Here is an 18,266-nt window from a genome sequence, read left to right as displayed (position 1 = left end):
GATTTTGGCAATCTTTACCTAACATTTTCGAGGCACAAGCAGATTAACATGTGTCTATTGATATGTCAGGTGAGCTACAGTAAGTAGATTGTACTGTCTAATCAACTAGAACAGAGTTTCTCAGCCTCAGCAACTTTAACATGTGTGGAGCAACTCCCAGAATCCCCCAGCCAGCTGAGGTTGCTGAGGTTGGGAAACACTGATCTAGAATAGCTATTAGTCTGCAGTAGCAAGTAATCCGCTAAAGGCATACAGGAAAGGCAGAATCACACACACCACTAAATCATAACAACCTTCTCCACTTGATTAACGAGTCATCTTTCAAAACTTGGTAACTCATAGCTGAAAAACTTAGGGTGTTCAATAATATACTTCTTTTTAAATTTGGGACTAGAATCTGAGTAATGTCTATGGTAGATATTACTTGTCCATCTTGACCTGCCACAGTTTCAGATTTCACAAATACAGTACCTTGCCTTGGAGATTGCTTTCCTAAATAAGAAAGAAAAAGCTTTCTGTACAGGTTGTTTGTGTGGGTGAGCAAAGGTACATATACATCAGCCTTGCACAGCCAGGTCATTGTGACACACACCCAGGTTTTGATGTTCTTCCAGGATCTAGTCTTGCATTGCTATAATTTTCCCAGTCACCTGATTTTCTCTTTCAAAAAGGAAATCTTGTTGCATATTCCTGCATACTTTAATCCTTTAACCCAGTGTTTGTCAACCTCAGCAACTTTAAGAGGCAGTAGGGAATACTGGGAGTTGAAGTCCACTCATCTTAAAGTTGCTGAGACTGAGAAACACTGCTTCCCCCCCCCCCTTCTCTTTTTTTGCTGGTATTAGTGAATCACTGAAGCTGCATATTGGACATCTGAACAAGTACGTTTGAAAATGAAGGGGTATCATTTAACTCTAGATTCTCACTTTCCCATCCCCATCCTAACCTTTGCCCATTCCCCCCCATTCCTGTCTGGCTGGGACATTCTGGGAGTTGAAGTCCATACCTCTGAAAGCTGCCAAGGTTGAGAAACACTGCTATAAACAGTACGGCCTGTTTTAATGTTTCTACCTTATCTGCAATTTAGTTACATAATATCTTCGGTATATTCATGCAATATATTTTAAATAGCTGTTTGAATGTCCTTCACAGCAGAAAGTTCTGCAACAGTCAGGAAAAAAAAAATGAAAAAGATACATTACTTCATATAAATGTCCAATTCAATACATTTAAATGGCCCGAGAATCACACAATAAAAAATGAGGCACACCCCTATTTACTCTTCTACTGATTAAAATGGGTAATATTTAGGATATAATTACATTTCTCAGTAAACCTTCATTTGTTTGTGGCTCTAGGAAGAAAAGAATAAAATTTGATTAACACGGGTATTTCTACAGTTCAATGTCGTTGTTAGTATACTGAACAGATGGACTACACAAAGAAGCAATATATATGGAATTTCATTTACTCAGTTATAAGATGAAGAAGTTAAAAGGCTGTGTCAGTGCTGTGTCCCCATCTTTTCTGAGCCAGTGAGCACACTTGAAATTTTACAAGCCAGTCATGGAGGCATGTCCATTTACAAAACAGCTGCCACAGTAGGTGAGGCTAGTCACGAAAAGCATTTGTAAGAAGGCAACTGGAAAGGTTACTCCTTGTCACCCTCTCTAATTTTTCAGAATACTCCCTATCAACTCCTCAGCTGACCTTCGTATGTCTTTTTTTCTGGGCAAATGGGGACATTTTCAAGCCATGCATTGTTTCTAGGAATGTGCAGGTATGTATTCTGGAAGATAAACATGATACTGGAGGCTGATATTTTGCACTATGCCTTTTTAAAAAAAAATGTTTACATTGAAATAATCTGCTAAATATGTAAAAACTGGAGTGGGCAGGAGTGTGTAGACTGATTGAGGCCTACAGGGGTCACACTGGGAATCACAAGACCAGAGGTTTCTAGGAAAAGTTGGATTTTTGAGGAGTATTGTAAAACTTAGGCAGTGAATGTAATAAGAGAACAGAGGTTGACAGAAAAGAAATATAGGAGAGATATCAAAGTGGAAGGGTGTGGTGAGATCCATATTGCAATGCTTCCCCTGGCATCTATAAAGGTATATCTATGAAAATGAGTCCTGGGAAATGTTGTCTGTGAGTTGTTTACATGGTTACCATGCCAGAGAAGAGGGTATGCAAATCCCCTCAAAGCCAGACTTTATGGGCACAGCATCCAAATTCCTTTCTTTCTGCATGAATCTGAGTTCAATGGCTTAATTATGCAACTGCAGTTGTGTTCCATCCTGGAACAAAAGGAAGGAATTTTGATTGCGTTGCTGAAGAGCAGCTTACAAGGCTTCAATTGCTGCAAAACAAGGATGGGAGGTCATGCCATGCAGACCTCATTCAGAATCACTGAGAAATAAAGATGATTGTGCCCTGCAACTTAACATTATTTATAAACCAGGGCAAAGAAATATTTTTCTCTTTTAGATATTCTATTTTTATAAGGGCAGTGTTTATTTTAAGGACAGAAATGTATAAACCCCTGTTGTTGTTGTTTTCACATTTTGAAGGTGATTAGTAGGGAAGGAATGTATTGAACTTCAATTCAAAAGGAGACATATCTGATCATCCTATCCCAGATTAATGTGTGGTTGGACTTTTTTTAGAAGAAATATTGAATTCTACAAGATGATGTGAAGCTGTTCTTTTGTTCCATGGGTCAGATATATAGCTCTATCTCACCCAGGTCAGAGTACATTTTCTTCAATCCTCATCACTGATCCCTGGTTTTGTGTTGGTTTTAGAGAAGGTGCTTATCTTCCACCCCAGCCAGCACAGAACACCACAAACTCTAAGAGTTGTAGCAGTGATCTGCATCAGGTCCATCCCTACCTTTTACTGCCACTGTGAATCAGACCTCCTTACCACAGTTTGGATTCCGGAAGAATAAAGCAATGTTCTTTAAGAGGAATGTTCTTTTCTTTGGGGGGTGTGTGTGTGTGTGTGTGTGTGTATGTGTGTATATATATTACAGGCACTGCTTCCCTGGTCAAGAAGGAACAGAGACACTCAGCTGGGGCTCCTCCTGCCACTGTGGTGACCTGGAGGAAAACTGTGTTTGTGTATAAGAGAAAATCATAGGTGGATGAGTGAGTGTGTCATATCTGAAAGTGAGAATAAAAGGGCAAGAGGCGCCACCGTACATTTTTAATTCCAACCTCATTCACTGCTGCTGTATCCCTGCTCATCCCTGGTTTAAACATGAAAGCGCTACTTGAAATGGGTAGAAAATCATGCTTCAAAGGTCGCAAATGGTCCTGAGAACAACCCAATCTGATTGAAGTCCTGTCATTCATGTCCTGTCATTGAGGAAAAAATTAAAAGTAGCATATTTTAATAAACCAAATGGATTAACAAAACAAAATAGAAAACATGTTTTATCACTTGTAAATAATGTTAATTTCCCCTTCAGTATGAATATACTGATCTTATATAACCGTATGCACAGAACCTTAGGCGGTACATTTTCCTAAGCCTTTATCCTTATTGTCTTCCAAATAACCTACTTTCAGACCAACCTTCCCACTGTCCAGTCAGATTTTTTGGCTTGTAAAATGAATTTGTCTGACATGGGAACAAACCCCACCAACCAGGTATTATTTCTCCAGGCAACAGGATTTGTATGTCAAAACTCCCCTTTCCCCCAAGCTTATTTAATTAGTGCTCCTTCTTACTGTCCAATTGGTCACATTTAACCTATCAGCCAAAGGATGAAGGTGACTTAACATCACATAGGATTACCTCTTTGTTAATATGCTATCACCTGACACAATGTCATGCCAGCATTTCAAGACCATAAATAATAGAGTTTTAATTAATTAAAAGTCTTGTTATTCCAAACTCTCCAAGCCAGTGTTGTAAATAATCTTTTAAGGTGTCTTTCCAATCTGCAGACATGCAAAAACAATTCTCACAGTACTGGGTGTTGATCTGTAGGCTGGGTCAGTTGACTTGCGATGCCACAGATGTGTTTCTGGAAGTATTCCCAAATATTCCTTTTAAAAACCTGATCTGTTGCCAGGGCACACTGTCAAGTAACACATTGCTTGCAGTCCTCAACATTTTAGAATTTGCCCACATCCTAAAAGGAAGAATGGACCAATCTCTGCCCAGTTGCGTGTTTCCCATCAAGTAATGTCTGCAATTGCAAAGGTCAGGCAGATGCTGCAAGGAAAGGTACAAGCAAAAACAATAACAAGTATCAACAATTCTAAGTTTTTTTGACTAGATGGAGGAAAAAATCCTTCTGGGTCCTATCTAAGGTTTCAGGGAGTGACTAGTTCAAAAAGTTCACAACACTGCCACCTTGGTCAGTTCAGACACATTCCTCTCATGGGACGCTGAGTGGCTGAAAATCCTCCTAATCAACCTTTATTTAGAAATGTGAATTTCTCATTTTCCTGTGAACTGAATGCAACAAGGTATGTCTTTCTAAGTATGCCTACGAAGCAGCCTTCAGAAGCAGGAGAAAGTAGGCCTGATTAAAACAAGCATCTCCTTTCTGCCTAAGTAGTACAATGTGGAGAAGTGGGCATGTCAAAGACATTATCCACCCAAGCAAATACATTCTCAGGATTGCCACTAAGAAAAGCCCTTCCATGAGCTGTTGGCTTTTACTGATTGAACAAGATACGTTTCTCTTCTCCAGCTCATCTGCAAGAGGATAACTGGCTTTTGGGTGGAGGTGGGGGTCAGTAAAGCCATTTTAACTCAGGGAGAGGTAAAAAAGATATTAAAGGGGGAGGTTTAAAATATATATTTTGAGATTTCTGTAACCTTATGCATATTTACCCAACAGTAATCCTAAGGGATCTCCACTGGATTTGTTTCTGCATAAATATGCACAAGCCTGGGTTATAAGGATGCACATCTATACAAAATGAATCCAACTGATTTTTTTTCTTTTTAGTATGACTCATTTCTAAGTATGACCAAGCTGTAAAAGAAGTTTAATCTCTCTCTCTCTCTGAAATGACTTTTTACTTCTGTAAACAACTACCACATGACTTTCAGCACAAGTTAAAATCAGCCATTCTTTTTAAAGCAGCCTAGTACATACATTTATTTAATAGTTTGTAAAAATATCTGGCTTTTGAAAACCAGCCAGTTAATTAGAAATATAGGTGATTGGAGGTGACATTACTGACAAACATGGGATGATAAAGGATACCATCCTTGTTTTTTGACTCTAGACCTGAGATTAGTCTTATGTTGGGGCTGAGGTAAGATAGGATAATTCATGGGTTACCACAGATAAACTATATGGAAAAAGTCATAGGAATGCTGCTCAAATTTCTTAACAGTAGTACGGTAGACATGCTTACCATTTTATATTCTAGTTGCTTTTTAAAGCAGATTTTTAAAGGGAAAACATGTTTCTGGTAACAGCAACTCAGATTTCAGTCTACCAAAAAAATGTTTACAGAGTTACATGCTAGTCATTTGATACACATTCAAACTAGAAAGGGACCCTAATTTGAAATGGCTTGACAGTTCAACAACATCTTCTATGGCAACTCCCACACCTTATATAAAGCAGATGAAAGCCCCTCCCCACCAGTCAATAAATAAATAATACAATGTATACACAGAAGTAGATTTTAGGGTATGCATGCTTCTGGCATTGATCCAGAGTCGCAACTGGCCAAAAGACACTATATATCTGCAGATAGTGAGGACAAAGAGACAGTGGAGTAGATTTGATTTCAAGGGTGTTTAGAATGAATTGCAAATCAGATGGTGGTATGGCAAAGCTCACTGCTTCACTGAAGTGATTCCTGCAAAAAGATCACTTACGATCAGAACTTCTACATAATTGCAGTAAATGTGGAATGACTTCCAATGTAGATCTGCATGTCTGTACATCATATGATATTTACTGTATAGTGACAAAGGTGCTTCTGCTAATTCTGTATATCAAATTTCTTCATGGAGCAGAAATTTGGAAAATAGAAATGATATTACGAATTCTTTCATGATTTAAATATGATCACAATCTTCACTGAATGTAGTAGGATTTACAGATGAATAGATATATACAATATTAGACTGCAGAGTAAGATTGCAACTTTACGTACAATTTTAGGAGAAGATCCACTAAGCAAACAATGAATAAATGTAATTGTGCTTTTGATAATATTTCCTTTCATGGATAGGATCAAAATTAGTTTTGATTTTAATATTTTAGGCTTTGACCTTGGCTTGTTGTTGTGGAACTCAGTACTTTAGACATGGGAAAACAGGGTTGTCGAAGCAACGGTGGGAAAGGCTGGAAGGGAATTAAGATCATAACTGTCAACAAAAAAATGCCCTTTGAAAGGAGCCTTTCGTTAGAAGCTCTTAAACAATTTTGTTCTGACAGCTATTTTGTTTGAAAGCACACAAAAAAGACAACATTTAATCTTGCAGTCTAATGCATGGATAAGAAAGATCTTATGCACCACCTCAGATTCTCTTTCTCTTGCACACTCATGACTTACTCCTTACTAATCTATTGGAAACATTCTATAAACCGAGGGAGGGACTGAAAATGTGTGATTTCATCTGGAGTAATTGATGACTTGCATACCATTTGCTGCTACTGGAATTCTTCATGTCATTTTATTTGGCCCAAATTTCATTATAAGATCCCTAAGACATATTTGTGATCAAGGCTCTTTGGACATTCTTTTTTCCTCTCCTGCTTTTAAATCAGTGGTCCATCCACCGATTTGGGAATAATAGGGCTGGGCATAACTTCAGAACATGCAGGAAAGCAAATGATGATGCTCTTCTCAATTCATTAAGGAAGCTGTTGTTGGAGGAAGTGGTTTTAGTATGTTCCTGGAGAGCAAGACTCTAACCTGAGGAAGGACTAGTGAAGTAACTCCTTATAACCTTAACAGAAAGAAGTTTTATTACAGGAAATAGATGGGAGCAAGGCAAATGAGAGCCAGTTTGGTGTATTGGTTAAGGCACCAGGCTAGAAACCAGGAGATGTGAATTCTAGTCCCACCTTAATCATAAAGCCAGCTGGGTGACCTTGGGCCAGGCACTCTTTCTCAGCCCCAGGAAGCAGGCAGTGGCAAACCACTTCCAAAATCTTGCCAAGAAAACTGCAGGGACTAGCCAGGCAGTTGCCAGGAGTCAACACTGACTCAAAGGCACACACACACACACACACACACACACACAAAGATAGGCAAAGCCTACCTTATAGCAAACTGCATCCTATCAGGTAGGGAGTTGGAGAGCAAGTAACTAGGAAGGCAAAGATATATCCTGAGATTAGCAATCTCACAGAGAAAGCGTAGGCAGAGTGAAAGATGAAGATGAAACACAGAAGAAATTCCTAACTGTTGACGTCCCACTACTCTTACAGTCCGGGTATTCTGAGGTGCTGAAGTATAAGTGCAACTAAAGTCACACTTCCAACAGCTGTGACTTTTTTCAAGCTTACACTGTTTCAAACACCATTCTCAGCTCTGTCCACATGCATGTGCATTTATATCCACTGTGTTTTGCTAGGAAGTACGTGAAGCAGCTGCACACACAGACATGCATGAGGAAACAGCAGTGGCAGCTTTTAGAGCAGTGTTGCTCAACCTTGGCAACTTGAAGATGTGTGGATTTCGACACCCAGAGCTGGGGACGTCCACACGTGCTCAAGTTGCCAAGGTTGAGAAACACTGTTTTAGGGCATCCCCCTGAGCCTTGAATCCATGCAGTTTAATGATGTGACGAGAGGGGCTTTGTTTGCGCTCCCACATATTTTGAAGCAACTCTTGATACTTTACACACCTCCCTAATATGCAACAGACGAAAGTGGTCACATTACCTAAATCAACTAAAATAACAGCAACACATACAGTGATCGATTTAGAATTGCCATACATTAAAGAAGATTTCACTCTAACGTTTAGGGTAAGCTACTGCTCGCTCAGCACAATATGGTACTATATAGGCAAGGGAGAAGCGAGAGAGAATAAATGCTTTGACTCTTATTGGGATTGTGCTGGGTTAAAGATTTGTGTCTGCCTCACTACCCTATTTGATTTCTGTGAAAACCACCGTCAAGAGAAAGAGAAAACAGTGCTAGGAACCAGCCAAGTTAGGAACCAAAATAGGCTGATTAGTCAGAGCCAGAAGTTTAATCATAGACAGCTTCCCTAATCTGAATCTTTAAACCTTCCCAAACCATTATTTGTTAATTCTTTAGAATTTCAAGGGGCAGGGAGAAAGAAACAGCACATTGGCCAACGCTGATATATTTCTCCTCAAGCTCCCCATATAAAGAAAAGTCAAGAGTGGAGAGAAGGGGCAGAGAGAGGAAAAAATGTAATATTGTGATTGATTGATGGCTTATTTTTCTAATCATAGTCGATGATTGTACCAGGGTGCTCTAATCACATTGCTTTGATGAAGGATGCTGAAGTACAGTAGAATATTGTAACTGTGTGCTTATGTGGAAAATATTCAAATCGCTCTGATCCTGTCACTGAATGGTATATATATATTCAACATCTCCCACTGTGATATTATATTTCTTTATGATTTGGGTGCCAAATGAGCAGAGCACAATAAAGCTTTACAATGTTTTTCATTCCCTGTGATAACCTAGTCCCTGCACTTCTGCTCATACAAATGTAGAGGTTTCTTCTCAAGGTATCTGTAGGATATTAACCTAAATGAGAGGGGAAGGCAGAGACCTTCATTACCCATCACTCTACAGATGGTGAAGATCTCTTTGCACAAAAACACACGCTTTGGAAATATTTCAGTTTTCTTAGTTCTGCTGTTTATGTGTTTTATGCTGTTTTGATAATAAAAACAGAGTGGTATACGTACATTTTTTTTCTTTTTTGAAACTCAAAAGGCTGCTTTTACATATCCCCATATATGAACATATTTGCATGTGGTATGGGAGACTCGATCCTTTTGTAAAGGTCAACTTTGCCTGAAAATTAATCCATTTCTTAGAAATATTAAAGTTTAAAAAAACATAATTGAAAAGCATCCAGTGCAAAAAATCCTGCCCCTATTTATCTTCAATTTGGCACATTTTATTTTCTCATAGATTATTGTTAGTATTTTTGAAAATGTCTGTGAGAAGAAAGTTACCAAGTGTTTTGTTTTAGTCACTATAAATATTCTGATTTCCAAACTGAAACGTGGGTGCCGATATCGGAGCCCCACTGAGGGGCTCTATATTGGTCAGGGGCAAAATCAGGCTATTTTCTGAATTGCCAAAATGGTTCTGGGCTGAAAAGATGGCCTGGATACAGATTTCTCAAATGATGGAGGAGGATTTAATCTTGAACTAGTTGCATCCAGAGCACACTGGACGCAAATATAATATAATATAATATAATATAATATAATATAATATAATATAATATAATATAATATAATATAATAATATTTGTTCTTAATTTAAATATATATAGGATTACCACCACATGGCGCAACATTGGTTGGATGTTTCCTCAAAATCATACAGAATTTTGTCAGTAAATCCTTCTGAACAGGTTTTAGAAATGTTATGGTAGTGAATGAGGCAAAATTTCACCCCAGAAAGATTTAGGCAGAAGAGTGTTAAAGGAAACTCAAAGTAGGCCTCATAATCTAGACCAGAGTTTCTCAAGCTTGGCAACTTGAAGATGTGTGGACTTCAACTCCCAGAATTCCCCAGCTCTGAGAGTTGAAGTCCACACATCTTCAAGTTGCCAAGGTTGAGAAGCACTGATCTAGAAAGCAGACAGAGACCAGCTTAGTCCAGGAAACTGAGCAATCAAGAACAGTCTTTCCTCTTTCCCAGGTAACCCTTTACAATGATTTCAGTTTCAGTTTGTTGCGATCAAAGAGCAGGCAAATTTAAAGTGAGACGGCCGACTCCATTTTGCTTTGAACTTTTTATCTTCTGTCATGGGAGGGTGGGGCATCTCTTCCCCTACCTGCTTCTGTCAGGTAAGAAAGCCACCCTAATTTGGAGAAGGGCTGGAGAATCATCCACAGAATAATGGAGATAGATGCAGATTAGGATCCGTTCACTGTTGTATTTTAGGGATTATCTCAGCTGTGCCCTTGCATGCCTGCATCCTACTTTGTTCCACCTACATTTATTCTATCTATATTTTGTGTGTTTGTGTATGAAAGAGGAGCCATTGAGTTGAAGCCAGCAGGAGTCAAGATATCCCAGAGTCTTCAACTCTCATTTACTTTGTTAAACTTAATCTACATAATAAAAGACTTGGGCCTTCTTTTGGAATCAGTGCTCTCATTCTGAGAGGGAATTTAGCCTATTATATCCCTGCTACTCAAGGAAACTAAAGAAAAGGAAAAAGCTGGGGCAGGAGAGTGTTTTCCCCCACTTCTTCCTCTTGCTGGACAGGATAGAGATGGAATAAAAGTGAAATTATGGCAGCATACTCAACAGGGTTTTCACAGGAACAGATGCAGATTATTATGGGTGGAGGGTCTACCCATAATACCCATTGAAGTCCCGGGGGGGCCATCCACCCCATTAGAATATGTGGCTGTCTTGAGGCTTGTTTGTTTGTTTTTAGAATAAATCTTTCTATTAATTCTGTCTGTAGCAGAATTTATTTGGCTTTAAGAATATTCTTCCGGATAAACAAAACACTTCCTCCAAATGTTCACTCCAATATGTAACATGCTTGAATTCTATATGAAGCTAAGGGTGCCATCTAGTGGTTGTGGATTAGAAAAGTAAAACCTAATGCATTTCTGTACTAAAACATGGAGGAAATATCATCAAAGTACTTGCTTACTCGTGTACTTATACAGATTCCATAATGAATAGATTGTGTTGTTTGTCATGTCAAAACAAGATTCTTTATTCAGGTGCTTCAAGATTAGTTAAGAAATCAGGTATGCCTTCTCCAGCTGGATTCCTTCCAGATGTTTTATAAATTCTACTTATGCTGGCTGGGAGTCCTGGAAACTACAGGCCTATCCTCTCCAGAAGACACACAGCTGATGAACACATGATATACTTTTTAATATGAGTCTATGTCTTTATAGAGTTGCCAGGCAATATTCAGGCTCTCAGAAAAGGCACAGACGTTATTTCCAGACAAGGTTTTTACTGTGCAACCTTCTTGATTTAATCATCAAATTTAACAGGGTGTCCATATGTTGTTTTCAGAATCTTTCCATGTTTTCCCTAATGCTCTGAAAATGAGTTTTCTTTGATTTGTTTTTCTTGATGTTCAACCACTGAGGAGATGACCTGCCAGCTGCGGTTAGCTAGCCAGATATTGTGGGGCAGGCAATATTTAGACCCCTTTAGTTTTAACCCCTTCCCTCATGCGAGGGTAGACAGTGCTATCGAGTGAAGGGTCTTTGGACAAAGAAATTGATTCCAGAATCAGCAAGATCAGCCAGGCACTGGGGTAGCTACATACTAGAGTGCTCAATCAACACAACATCAGTATCTCCACAAAGCTGAAAGTCTACAGAGCTGTGGCTATCCCTTCTCTCCTATATGGATATGAGTCCTGGACTCCATACCGAAGGCACATCAAACAACTGGAGAAATTTCACATGCGCGCTCTCCACTCCATCCTTGGCATTCGTTGGCAAAGCTGTGTCTCCAACCTGGAGGTCTTGAGTCATGGGAAGTCCACCAGCATTGAGTCCCTGATTATCAGAGCCTAGATGCAGTGGGTGGGACACATCACTAGAATGGATGACCACTGTATGCCTCGCCATTTGCTCTAGAGTGTACCGGAGTCTGGGAAGAAACCTTGAGGTTGATCATGCAAGTGCTACAAAGATGCTGTGAAAGAAACCCTATGCCACTGTGACATCCAGCCAAGGTAACTAGAAGCTGTGGCCACTGAGAAAACCCGTTGGTGAGCAATGAAGCTTCCACCAGCTTTTCTATCAGTGCTGCCAAAAACTGATAGAAAACCGTGAGCAGTGTCACAGAATAACACCCACAATTACTACAACAATGGACTTCCAGTGCCCCCGTTGTGCTAGATTCTGAGCTTCCAGACAGGGACTGCAGAGCCACCTCTGCGTCCACAGATGAACTGCATAACAGTGTGTCTTCTTCAAACCCAAAGGACTACCATATATACATTCTAATACTACAGGTATTTTCATCCTTTTATCTTTTGAGACATGCACAGCCAGTGGTTCAAGTGCTTGTTTTAGAGCTATAGGATCCTATTATTTCTAATTGAGGGATAGTCTTATGAAAACTATTGTGTTTAATATTTTATTGTGTGGAATGTCGGTTCCAAACTCTTGAAGAACAATTCTGCTTTGGTCAAAGAGCTAAACTGAACTGCTCTTATGTGCAGGTAAGAAAATGGAGGGTACCATTTTGTCAAATATTATCTGAAGGAAAGGAATGTTGCTTCATCTCTTTTTTTGGGAAACACTTTTTAAGGTGTGGTTATCAGCATCATCATCAGAATATCTCTAGTTTTTGCAGGAATGGGGATTATTAGATGAAGATGCAGTCTTGGTTTTGGCACAAAATGAACTCCTGTTGAGCAAATAATGTTGATTAGGAGTTTGCAATTGCACAAAATCTCAAAGACATCCCTGTGGTTTCTAGGGAATGAGAAATTTCTGTTTCAAAGTCATTTCTCCCTTCAAAATAAGACATTTTTAAAATCCAAGCTTGGAAACTTTGCAAATAAAAAGAAGACATAGGTGGAGGTGGGGGAACTAAATAGCCTGATGTATTTCATGACAGCTTGTCCCCTGACAAAGGGAAGAGGGGTTTTTTCCCCCTCTTTTGCATGCTAGGATACAAAGGGAAGATGGCGAGGATGAAACCAGCGATTCCCAGGCGATACAGAACCATCATAAGTGATGAGCAGATACCTCTTTATCTGTGAAAAGAATGGCTAAATTTGTGATGGCCTGAAAAGCCAGGATGAAGATGTCTACAATATGAACTCTGGAGCAGATAGAAAGTGACACACCCATGCACACACAAACTTATACACATTAAGTATGCCATGCTTTCTGCGTACTCTAGTAAACAAATCTTTGTTGGTATATGACTTCATTCTTGTCTGCTCTGAAGCAACTTATCTAGCCATGACACCTTGTGAGCTTCTGGTATAACACGTTGCTGAATACAATGTCAAGTGTCTGGAGGGTTGAGATGCATTGCTATGGTGGCCAGAGGCCTCACAGCTGGGAAGAAAAAAAATTTTTTTTTTTTTTTTGCTAATTAACAGTTTCACCCGTTTGCTTCCCCCTGTGGTACTGCACGTATGGGAAGAATTGCAAGGAAGGAAAGACTAAAACAGAGTAGGGTTAGGCCATGATTGAGGCCACAAACTAGCTGAGAAGAAGGAAGTGAGTGAAAAGAACAGTAGCACATCTTATCTTTGAGGAAACAAAAGCTATTTGGCCTCAATCTATTTTTAGCTATTGGTGAAGCAGCCAGACTCCCAGCTTGGCACTGAACAGAAATAAAGGAATCTTACAGTCTTAATAGCCACAATGGCAGAGAGTAATTGTACTTACTTGTACAGGTCCATGTGTGTGAGTTTAATAGCAACAACCCCCCTTTTTAGTAACCCTGAAATAGGGGATGTCTCCGTGAGAGACTGTGGGGAGACTGGGAGAGTAATGGAAGAAATGTTGTCTATAAGCAACCAAAAGATAGGAAGGAAGTTCACTGGTAGGTTATCTCAAAAACAAAAAACAGTCCACATGGCAAGAAACCTGAAGTCAAGCCCCATCAGCTGAGCAAGATGAGAAAGCAAGAACTACACAGATGTCAGGAAGACATCTTTAATACTAATTGGGAGTAAATACAGAATCTTGAAATTATAATAGGAATTTCCCACCCTTATTTATAGTGAGTTGATTAAAGGTGGAGTCTCTTTGAGGGATTTGAAATGTTTCTTCCCAGATTTTTCCCCACCTGGGTTTAGTTGCCATTTATGAGATAGGGGGGTTTATCTCATGGGGGTTTATGTCAGCATTCTGTTCCTTTCTCAACCTCCCTACAATCTCTCACATTTGGGAAAAACCAATTCAAAACTTTCTGAGAGATTCACTTGGATGAAATCACTAATAAATGAGGGTTGCAAACTCCTTTTGCAATTTCCAAGAGTCTATGTTTATCCCTAATACTGACATTAAAAGCACCTGATTGAAGTCTCTGTAATTCTTGCAGCCTTGACCTTGCCCAGCTGTGTAGGGCTTGACGATCTTAGCGTACTAGTGGATTGCTTTTTATTTCTATGTTCATACCTTATGCTAAAAACTTCTACACAGTCTGGCCATTCATTTACTGTAGCACCAGAGACTCATTTTGAAAGGTTCACTATGGCAACTTAGTATAACAGGACATGTTTTTCAAGTAAAACACCACCCTCTTTTGTTTTAAATTTTGCAGTCAGACCTAAGCAGTTTAAAGAACAGGTAGGTGAACTCAGTCTGCCTCAACTTGCCTGGAAATGAACCATTGGATTTTTTTTTTAATTTCTACCTAAAATGTACTAGTGAGAGAACTGCATCTAAAAGAGTTCTTTTGTCATCACAAAAAGAGAATTACATACACTACTTGTTAGAGCAAAATGCTTAATACATAAAAGAGATGGATGCGTGTGGCCCCCAAATTCATTTTTTCTGGGAGAAGAGCTGTGTTGTTAGTCTGAAAAGGTGCTACCAGACTCCTTCTGACCTCTTACCATTGTTCTTTAAAATTGATGGCTCAATGTCCTGCCATTTTGAGGCAGGGCGATATGGAAGCTATATAAATAATATCTGGAGATTTATTGAGCACATCTTTGAACCATGGAGGCAAGTCCTATCAAATTCTACCTATCAGTTTCTAAGTTCCATTTCTGAATTATCAGAAGATATGCATTCTTTGATGTAATGATATATATTATTATGAAAGTTATTTTCACTAAGCTATTGTGTTCATCTTTTGTTTCTAATGTAGTTCAATTACACCCCTTCATTTTAAACAACATGTCTCTTATTGGACAAGTGACCCAATTAAAACTGGACCACATATATAATTTCTGTCAAATCTCACTTCCTTTTTGTTAGATAAAAGCATGTTCACTGACAATATTAGCAAATATTTCTATTTGAAGTTGCTAGTGAATAATGTTATTGAATTATTTCCCTTTCATGGTCTGTCTGTTTCTCTTCCTCACATAGTTACTTTTCACTCTATGGTGCCTGAATGGCCATTCTGCTTAGATGAAAACCAAGCCTGGAGTTTGCCATTTAAATCCTCTTATTTCCAATTCTGGAATGCTTTGTATTTTCTTTGGATAGATGTAGAGAACCAACCCAATCTTCTGAAAGCTTCTCAAATTAAACTCTTTGTAAACATGATGCTTTTAGTTACAGTACTTGGGGTTTTTTTTTCCTGCCTGATGAAAAATACTTGCAAATTAAATGCAATAATACAAATCAATTGCAATAAAATGGCTTTTAAAAAATCAAAGACGTTTGAAACAGGCATGCATCTTGTTATCAGCCAAAAAAACACTAAGAGCCAACTATATGTTAAAGCTATACTATTTTTTAAAATTGCTAATAAGAATAGAGTACTTCATATAGGCAGGGACTCTAGTGAGGGCAAAGACTTAAACAATGTGTTGTGTGTGCCAACCTGACTGCAACAAGAATGCCAGCTTGCATTTCAAGTTTCTCTGTCTTATGCAAAATCTTTGGGGGGTGTGTGTGTGAGTTGATCTCTCTGTCAAGTAGGCAAAGACAAATTCCCCCCCCTTCCCTCCAAGACCAAAAAAAAAAAAAAAGACTATTATTTTAAAAACTACAGGCAGAACTCCTGATGGAAGGGAGGAAAATGGCTGTAAGATGGGAAAAAAGAGAGAACAGACATAATTCTCTGAACACCAGATTAAATTTGGAACTTCAGGAAAATAAGAGGAAGTCTAGCAAATTTGAATAGAAAGGGAAATTTGATTCAAGGGTTTCCTATGTTTTGTAAAGTAAATGCTTCAGTTAGAAACTATTTTAAGGTTGATTTGTTTTATGTTGCAATCACTTCTATCTTTCTGAAAAATTTAAGGGAATTGGGTTTTCTGCTCCCTTGAACCAAACCTCAGAGCATGCCTGAAAATATTATTTTGTTTATTGAGAATCTTCAGGGAACCTTTTTTGCAGAACTTATCTACAATTGTATCTTACTGTATTTGTGTTTTTTCCCAAATAAAAATTAATTTTGTTTATCCCTTGTAAGATTGGTTTCATTTCCCAAAAGGAGGAAGTTGAAGCTGAATTCTTTAGTCACATGTCTTGATGTTATAGAGCTAGGAGGTGGAATTGTTTATTTCTGTTTTCACATTCTAGTTGCCAGAAATATATCATGGATTGTGAAAGACTTATCTTTTTCACATGTCAAAGGAGAATGCCAGAGGAGGAAATGCATGGAAGGTAAATGATGGCAACAGGAATTGCCAAGCCACTATACCTAAGCAGCAGGCAGAGCCAGGATGCGAAGTCCTAACAGGCATCTGGGACAGCAGATTTGAGAGTAAGTCTTACATAATTGGACAGAAGCTTCTAGAGCACCTCTATATATCATAATTCCAACTAAAAATGGATGTTCTTCCAAACTTGCCTTGGATTAATCTGAAAATTAATTGACATCTCTATCTCCTCTTCTGAAATCAGAACATTTTGGATCATTTTTCTGACCCAGTCTGAAAGAGTTCGGAGAAATGTCCTTGTCCATAATAAGTAGTTCTAACTGCCACTCCAAAGCTCTGCTTATGGAGACCTTTTGTTCCAAAATACATGGACCTTCATACTTTTCCCTTAAATCAGTCACTTTTGAGAAAAAAATACATCACAGTTTTACTTCCTAAATACTCAGAAAAATTTTGGCAATATGTGATATACAGTTGTGGAGTTAGAAATAAATCAGATCAACACTGATTATGTCATGGAAACACAAAGGTATCCCATTGTTTTCAAACCAGCTCAGGAATTTCATGTAGAAGTGCCTTAGATCTCCTAGAGTTCTCTAGGCTTTCTACTCTTATGCAAAGAATGCAAAGTTGAAGAAAAGTGGACGAGAAAAGTAAAACGTGTACATATCTTATCTTTCAGGGTATCTTTCACTGTGACTGAAAGCCAATAAAGGAGGTGAGAATTCTTTCCAAATTAGATTCTTATTTTTGAGGCTGCAAATGAGATCTGGCTCTAACGATTTCACAAGCATAGCCTTGGCAACTGTTTGGGAGTGGCAGCCTACCTGGGCCAGCATTATTACTCCAGGAATGCTCTTGCTTTGGGTGAGGTATTGCTAGGCTACAACAGGTGGCAGGGATCTTTCCTGCTGCTAAGCTGAAGTGCTGTCTGCTCATCTCTGAGTCTGCAGAAAACGGGGGACAAGGCGACAAGTGCAATTTTAAATAATATTTGTGAATGGCTCTATCTGTGCAATCTTGTAAAAATGTCACTGCTGAACAAGACAGTAGCTGGAAGCTTTTTATGATGGTTGAAGAAAATATTAAGATTCTGCCACCACTAAATAACTTTTTTGCGGGGATGGGGGGGGTAAAGAATCACTTCCTCACATATCTTTTGGCTTGCGGTCCAGATGAGGAAGGCAAAGAAAACGAAGTATAGATCCAATTTCACATCTTTATAATAACTTAAACTTAGTGTTAATAACACGTATAACAATATTTTATTCAACAATAATGAACATCTATTAACATTGGACTTTTGTCTTTTTGAGCTGGACCTTGTAATTTTGCTACCAAGAAGCCTAAAAGAAGTAGGCTGTCTCTAAAGAAACAATGATGCCTGAATACTCTCTCCCTCAATTATACTGAAGCTATGAGCTTTACATTCAAGAGATGCTACAAGATGTACCAATTAGACTTTCACTTCCAGAAGAAATTGTTTCCCATTATATCGTGAAATTGGGCAAATTAAACACAGGCATGGAACCTGTGTCTCCTTTCTCTCTAGATTTTTATATCAAAGAATTCAAAAGTAAACTAAATAAGGGCTAGTAGAAATGACCTCCTCACAGTCTCAGGTTATTTTGCGCAATCCCCTTTCATTTATTAACTAGTTCTCTATATCTAGTTTTCCCCCAAATATAGCGAAGCTAACGCGGAACAAACCCCATTTCTACAATTTGTCACTTTTTCCAAAATTGGCATTTCTCTCATGAAAGTTTCTCTGCTTTGCTCTGACTGATAGCTTCCTCATATTAACAG

At 38.7% G+C, this 18,266-nt stretch overlaps 1 long non-coding RNA gene across 2 annotated transcripts; it reads right to left on the bottom strand.

The window, feature by feature from the left end:
* Positions 1–1,184: 1,184 nt before the first annotated feature.
* Positions 1,185–7,332, bottom strand: LOC148216836 (uncharacterized). 2 transcript variants are annotated; one of them, XR_015794655.1, is made up of 3 exons: positions 7,255–7,332; positions 3,805–4,227; positions 1,185–3,362 (listed from the first exon to the last, which is right to left on the bottom strand). It is a non-coding gene; the product is annotated as an uncharacterized LOC148216836 (long non-coding RNA). The 2 variants fall into 2 exon arrangements; XR_015794656.1 differs by having other exon boundaries at positions 3,978–4,227.
* Positions 7,333–18,266: the final 10,934 nt, after the last annotated feature.

This window comes from Python bivittatus, unplaced genomic scaffold (genome assembly GCF_059951505.1).
Source record: "Python bivittatus isolate LINGU-HERP-01145 unplaced genomic scaffold, Pbiv_v1 ctg000070_np1212, whole genome shotgun sequence".
Classification (NCBI taxonomy): domain Eukaryota; kingdom Metazoa; phylum Chordata; class Lepidosauria; order Squamata; family Pythonidae; genus Python; species Python bivittatus.
The sequence above is the reverse complement of the archived record's forward strand: the minus strand, read 5'-3'. Positions and strand labels throughout refer to the sequence as shown.